Consider the following 7,875-nt stretch of genomic DNA (forward strand, 5'->3'; position numbering starts at 1 on the left):
GAAACTTGCTGCTTCAGCAACATTTAATTTAAAGCCTGTACTTTTGAGGTTAAACAAATGTTCAGAATTAATTTCAAAAAAATACTAGTTAAGAAGGGCATGGAAGTTTCTCTCTTTGTATCAAAAAAAAAAAAAAATAGACCCGTGACACTAAAGTATCACACCGAATTGTGAATTTTCTATATTGTTACTGGAACATTTTTAAAATGTCAGTTTTATAACATGTGAGTAAGTATGCAGCACCATGTGGCCTCCTGGTATGTCAACAAAAACTTGTGGTCCCTTCCATTATTTAAGTCACCCATCCCTGTCCTAAACAATAAGACTGTGTATTAAAGTTCAGGAACATTATAGAGAGAAAGGGGGATTTTTTTTTTTTTCAGTTTTTGCTCCTCAGGACCGCTGACCCAACCTTGCTTCTGTTATGACCCCACTCAAGTTCTTCTACTGCAGCTCTAGTATTACCAACCCGATGTGACGTTAGGACATTCGGCTGGCCTCAGGTCACAGATGGCTGACAATTACTGCTCCCCCATTGTGTTTCATACACTCTTTTACACAGTGTCGCACCCCCTGGCCTTTCCAGCCCAGCTTCCCAGCTGCCTTTTTCCCCTTAATCAAAGCAGAATAAGATTTAAAGAAGAGATAAACACTCTGGTTTTGTGATTAGGCCCCTTCCTACAGCGTGGCCTGTATAATTGAAAAGCCCTCTGTGACTATTTTAAGACACCAGTGGGAACACACTCCCATGTGTGTACAACGGCTGGGAAGAGCATCTTTGCTTGCTCTCTACTCTGATTATCACGTGGATTATAAAGAAAGCTCTAAACAAGTATTTTCTGTTTAATGAAATCTCTGAACTGCTACTTTTTCATGAATTTCTATTTAATCTGTGCTTTAAAAAAACAGCGGTGATGCTTTCTGCAGAATCCAGTATAAAGGAGAACCTGATCTGTCCCAACCATCTCTGTGTTTTAAAAGCAGGTTTTGCTCTTCAGACCATCTGTTCTTCGCACCGCTCTGTAATCTCCGACCACCAACACGCCACAAACCCAAATTAACGCTGTTTCACTGCGAGTTAAAAAAAAGTTTAAACAAATAGAAATATCATCAGTCAGCGTCTTCTGAGTCAGTCATAACAGACTCTTTGTTTAGCTGAAATTATAAACTCTTATTTTGGACATTGCATGGATAAAGTGACGCCTTTTAGAATGAAAGCTTTTCTAAAGACATTAGAGCAGGAGGAGAGCTAAGAATGGCAAATACCGCCTACCAAAATAATAATAACACTAACGAAAAAAAAAACATAAATCTTTTACTATTACATCATTTAAATATGCTTGTTCAATGTTCTGTTGAGAAGCCATGCAAGAGTCTGACCTTCATCCAGCAGTGTAATTCAGGAATATGATAGCCTTAAATGCTAAAAAGTTAACTTTAGAGGGGTTTTTTAAAGATTTGAGGGCACTTTACAAGTTGCTCTGTATATCTGTGGTCACAAAGGTCCAAATATACGTACAGAAAAACTGTTTCAGATCATTTAAAACCTCAGTGTGCAAGAATGAAACAATACCTCTTCATTTTAAAATGCGTAATTGCATGGAAAAAAAGGTTCTGTGGTAAAAAGATATTTATAAATAGAAAAGCTTCTTTATAAAACTGTTTAAATATCACACAGACTCCACTCCAACAAATAGACCCAGAACCACATGAAAAGACAGGCAGGCTCAGCTGTTCCACGGCTTTGAATGTTTCACAAAAAAGAGACTCTTTATCAGTGACGTGTCTGTGTTTGTTATCAGTATAATGACTTTTTGTTACTTCAGATGAAAAACTTCTCAAATGCCAACAGTCACTTTTAGGAGGGTTTATTACAGGAGCTTCTTCAACATAATTTTGTTTTAGATTTTTGTTTTTGGTTCCTTGCTGGTGGAGTTGTTGCCTCTCAGCAAAAAGGTTGTCAGATCAAATCTTGGCTGAAGACCTCTCCTAGTAGAGTTTGCATGTTCTTTCTGTGCATGTGTGGGTTTTCTCCAGGTACTCCGGTTACCTCCCACAGACAAAAAACATGAATGTTAGGTTATTTGGTGACTCTAAATTAGGTGCGAGTGAGAGAGTGAATGGTTGTGTCCCTGTGATGGAAACATATTTTTTACTATGTTCCTGAACACAACATTACTCAGACTCTTTCAGTAGTCAAAGCCCAGTGTGTGACAGGAGCCTGTTTTGAGTGTTTTGAGTGTTTAAAAGAAAATAAAGGTTTTAGGACAAATACAACTCCAGTCATCACGTTTGTCTTATAGCTGAAACATATCATGCTAAGAATCAGGTATGTTATTGTAATTCATTCCTAATAAAATGAAATAATTCAAACATGTAAACAATCAACATTCTCTGCATGGAAATGACATTGCAGTATTTCTCTCATGGCCAGGCAATATTTATTCTACGGCCCTGTGTTATTATTGCGTGGCCATCAGATAACTTTTTTTTATCAAGTGTCACTGGATGGGCTCCGTGTATATGTATAATAGGCCTATTTATTAATATAGCTAAGATTTAGAGAAAATGTAACCTGTCTTTGGTGAATAAAGTTATACGGATGTTGTGCTTGTTCATTTTGGGGTTGGGGTGGTGTGATCTTTAGACCGACTCCAAGCTTGCTCAGGTGTCCGCGGCCAAAATAGACTTGATTTGAATTTTTGCAGATGACTTTATGCATGTTGCCACCCTGCTTATGTGATGTAAATGTAAATGCTCTCATTAACAGTTTTGCTGTGAAGTTTATGCCACGACAAAGGAGACACAGTATAAATCTGGGGGAAGCGAGGAAAGGTAGTGGATAACTGGATGGTTCCTGACTGATTACCAGACTAAGGTTACGTTCACACTGCAGATCTTTATGTTTGCAAAAATCCAACTTTTTTTGCGTAGATATTCACATTATATTTTAAATGTGACTTCCATCAGACACTGATACATGTGAAGGAAAAAAACATGTCGTCTCATTCAGCTTGCCGCTTACAGAAGTAGCCTATAGATCAAGTCAAACTCAAGGCCTGTGGGCCACATTTAGCCTGTGGGTGACAGCCGCCCGGCCCACCAAGGGGGTAACCCCCTCCCCGCCGCCCCCCCGCAAAAAACTTAATTTGAATATTGTTTCTTATATCAATGGTAAACTTTAAATTTATGATTAAATGCAACAAAATAAACACAGTTAAAATGTGAAAGATAGCAATACTAAACCTGCCCCTGCTGTTGGCTTTAAGTAACTGAGCAATTTAGTTAAATAGCACAGTATTAATGCCTCCAAATAAACCACTTTAAATCCAGCATCAACCACAAACTAAATCTCCCATGTTGAATGTCGATCATGGGAATTCCCTGTCAGAAAGTGGGAGAGTTCAGAATTCAAGATGGCAGCTACTCACTCCAACTCATCAGTCAGTAAAACCCTCTCAGTTTTACTTTTAATATTTTTTCTGTATTATTTATTTCAGATTTAGTCAGTTGTACACTTAGTTCTTTTCAGTATTTATAAGAGGTGTTAAAACACTGTTTAGTCAAAGTTAATTACAACTGGCCCCTTTAGGGCCACCATAACGCTCATGTGGCCCTCGGTGAAAATGAGTTTGACGCCCCTGCTATAGATGCTACATGTTAACATTTTGATTCTTAAGTTGTGCGATCAGAGCAGAATAAAACATCATCTGACGCTTGTTTAATTCAGTGTTTACACTCTAACTGTCCTCTGGTCGGATGCTTGGTGCAGCATTTTATTTTGGGAACGAAGCAACGGAAATATCGATACAGTAACATTAGTATGGATACTGTCCACGACCAACATTACTATCATATGTTTCTGCAGATTCTCACTCATTAATGACATGGATAGTTTAAAGAACAAAGACAAAGAACTTCTGTTCTGTATGAAGACGAGTGGAGTTGATTTAATCTGCACGTTTTTGGTATCAATAATCTAAATACCTAGATAAATCCAATCACCCACACCTCACTGACATAAATGTCAGACACGTAAGTGACTCAGCACCACATTTTGAAAAGGCCTTAATCACGTGAAAAAAATCGAATTTGTCAGGTTCAAACTGTCAGGAAAAAATCTGACATGGGTCACATGGAGGCAAAAAATCTAATTTGGGTCACATTTGCCTGAAGTGTGAACGTGGCCTAAAGCATTAACCCATTTGGTTTTGGTTGAGGTGCTTTCAGTGGACTAACTTTGCATGAAGACCTTCAGAAAGTCTGGAGAACTTTGGTTAAAAAACTACTTCAAAGGGTTTTGAGAAAATCTGACCTACAAATGAAGTTAGATACAAAGAAATTAGGTGAGGTTCAAAACTTTTGCACAAATGTCCAGAAAATATGTCCAAGAAAATGTTTCAACAGTTTTGAAACACTCGTGTTTGCACTGTAGTTCTAGCGTTCAACCACATATGGGTGCCAACATGTAAATGAGTGTGGCGCTGACATTTTCATACAACGCTAATAAAAAAAGTGAATAAATGTTTTCGGCTTAAATGCGCCGCTGAGAAAATGTGCTGAGAAAAACTTTGCAGTCAGACTCGTCGAGCGTCTTTCCACATTTCAAAGCAACCCACCATCATTATATTCGATTCCAGAAAAAGATCAAACGGGGCTGAAGGGAACCCACACACACGAGGAAAAACTCACCAGAGCTCTATGAAGAGGAAACGTTTTCTACATTTTAACCATCGGGAGGAATCAGTGCACGTCTTTTATCTGTGAATCTTCCACTGCGCGCTACGTTTGATCACAAAACGTCTAAAAAGTTTGTGTCACATTTCTCCCATGTGGTTCCTGACAGACAGAATGAGAGAACGGCTTGTTTTATGGGTACCCACTGTGGCACCAACCAGCACCGCCACACTGTCTCTGCTCAATAAAACAAAGAGGGAGTTTTAGCCGAGGATCCAGTTTCAGCAATTGTTGCAAACAGAGATGGCCAAAGAAAGTAAATAAGGTTCATGTTGCTGAAGTTCACTTAAAATCTTTTTCACTGATTTTCCTTTTACCTCTCAGGTTAGTTAAACATCTGTGATCACCAAACGGATAGAAAAGCACTTTTTATGTCTATTAACAGTATTTCTGATTAAAAGGATAATTTTACAGCAGCAAAGATCAAACTTTTTACTTACTTGGTGTAAAAGCTTGAATACACGTCATAAACGCCACAACACTTAAAAAAGAGTATTTTTTAAAATAACCATTTAAAAAAGAGCATAAAATCCCTGAAATAATGTTTCTCATAAATATAGGATGATAATAACATGGTAGCTCCCAAAAATAGTTTCCATGAGGTTTTTTATATATATAAAAGGCAAACCTCTTGTCTTTACGCTAATTTTAACTTTGTAGTGGAGTTCTGCAGAAAGTGTAGGAGTAATTAATATCACAGCATTTTTTATTGCCTGCTGCCATCAGTTGATGTACTCCCAGAAATCATCAAGTTTTGGGGGTCAAATCAATTCAAGAAGGCCGCCACAACTAATCAACTTCGGTTCCAGGTTACATGGCTATTCATGGAGAATCCTATAGATCCGGGGGGTTCTGACAGGTCACTGAGTGTGTATATATGTCTATGTGTATTTACGGACAATATTTATGAACGTAGGCATGCATGTATGTATATCTTCATATATGTATGGGTATGTGTATATTTTTATATATGCCCTCTATATATTTATCCATTTATTTTTCAGGTGACAGATGTTCGGTGTGTGGTCCTGTGTTTTGTTGGTGTATATTTAATATACTCCTAATCGCTATTTCAGTCTTTCTATCTTTCTAATTACTTCTCTCTCTGTTTTTCTCTCTCTCTATTTTCTCTTCACAAAAAAAAAACATAATGGTGTGGAGAGGATGGCAATGAGGGGAGAAGGGAGGCCATCCAAAAAAAGAGAGAATCTTATAGTTACTTTCTATCATAAACAACAACAACAGTGGCCACCTTTAGCACTTCTAGTGCAGCCTAGGGGGACTTCCAGTAGATACGTCCCATTGCTTCAGTATGAAAAAAAGTACAATGTGAAATTAAAACAAGTTAAGATGAGATGAGATGAAAATGCACTTTATAGATCCACAGCAAGGAAACTTCACAAAACAAGACATGAAAAAACCAGGAGAAAACAATATAATGAAAAAAAGCAAATTAAATACAATAAAACAATATAGCTAAAACTTAATTTTCATTTTCATTATTTTACTGTAAGGCAATATATTGGAATTTCTTACATTCTGGAATTCAATACATTCTGTGCTGTACTGAGCTAATAGAGTTCAACAAATCACTCATAAAATTAAAGAGTTATTTTAAAACAGAAACACACAACTTTGTTTTTGGACCCATTCAGATTAGCCTTTAACTTCCAGTCAGAAAAAAACTGTTTTTTCTTAATTGAAGTTGTTTAAATTAGCCATGTAAAACAGGTAAGACAATTATTGTTCATAACCTATCAACCTCACTTCAAAAAGTCTAAATAATTACATTAAGCTGTTTTACACAATATTTAGTCACAGTCTCTAGTTTTAATAAAAAGGGACAAAGAAACCAAAACTGATTTTTTGAAATTGCCTAAATATCATCTAAATTGCTGAAACTAAATATTCACAAACATCACACCAACACTGAGACAAAGAACAGCACGAATTGTTAAAGAGAATGTCTGAGTTCTGAGCTCTTTATTATAGTTAACTTAAATTAAGAGTCACTTCAATAACAATAAAGCTGGAGTGTAGGAAACCTAATGAAGCACTGAGCTGTTTCCAACATGCGAGTCTGACCCAGACTTCACTCAGAACCCACCAGCTTACTTTCCCCTTCTGTCAGCAAACAAGACGACAGCAACACTTTTTTTTTATTATTCATAAAACAAGATAGCAGAAGTAGTCACTGGCATCACAGACAATATTGTGAATTTTTTTTCATTTTTTTATTGTGCATTAGGCGCTCATAAAACCCCCACTTTTCTTTCAATACAGCACGTCTAGACTATATTTTTATTATCATTATTGCCAGTAGCTAATTAGGGTTTTATTGTGCAAGTCTGTTGGGGTTTTGGTCTGCCTTTGTTTTTCTAAGTTTTTGTCATTCCTCGTGTCTCGGGGGGAATGCCAGTCGCCCAGTTTTGTCAGCCACCCACTCAAGTTCAGAGCTGATGGAGGAACCACAAGAGACCGACAACCGTCTGCATGTCTGCCTGGACGGGAGACTGAAAGACTCACAACTGGGTTTCTCACATGAGTCTGCATATCAAGATCTGTAGTCTTTCATTCTTAAATAATATATTTTATTGATCTTTTGTGTTTAAACTTACTGTAAGTAGATGGATTAGCAGCTACAATGAGGAGTGAAAGTGCAGTATGAGTGCTGCTGAATCAAGCAAAACAAGGCTGAAAATGTCAGAACTTTGGCTAAAAGATAAAACAAACAACACTTAGTGAAAGTTAAAGGCAGCAAAATTCTAACTAGAAGTAGCACTAGCATTAGTGGGTAAAATAAGTATTGAACACGTCACCATTTTTCTCAGTAAATATATTACTAGAGGTGCTAATGACATGAAATTTTCACCAGATGATGGTAACAACCCAAGTGATTCATACATACAAAGAAATCAAACCATAAATGTCCAGAAATGAAGTTATTTGTAATAATGTGGAATGGCACAGGGGAAAGTATTGAACACGAAAGGGAGGTGTAAAAAGGCATGGAAAGCCAAAACACCAGCTGAACTCTCTCAGTAATTTGAAAGCAAGTCTGCCCCTTGCCCTGATGATGAGTAAAAGTAAAGAGCTCTCTCAAGACCTTCACAACCTTATTGTTGCAAAGCATAATGA

The sequence above is a fragment of the Austrofundulus limnaeus genome, unplaced genomic scaffold (assembly GCF_001266775.1).
Source record: "Austrofundulus limnaeus strain Quisiro unplaced genomic scaffold, Austrofundulus_limnaeus-1.0 Scaffold57, whole genome shotgun sequence".
Lineage (NCBI taxonomy): Eukaryota > Metazoa > Chordata > Actinopteri > Cyprinodontiformes > Rivulidae > Austrofundulus > Austrofundulus limnaeus.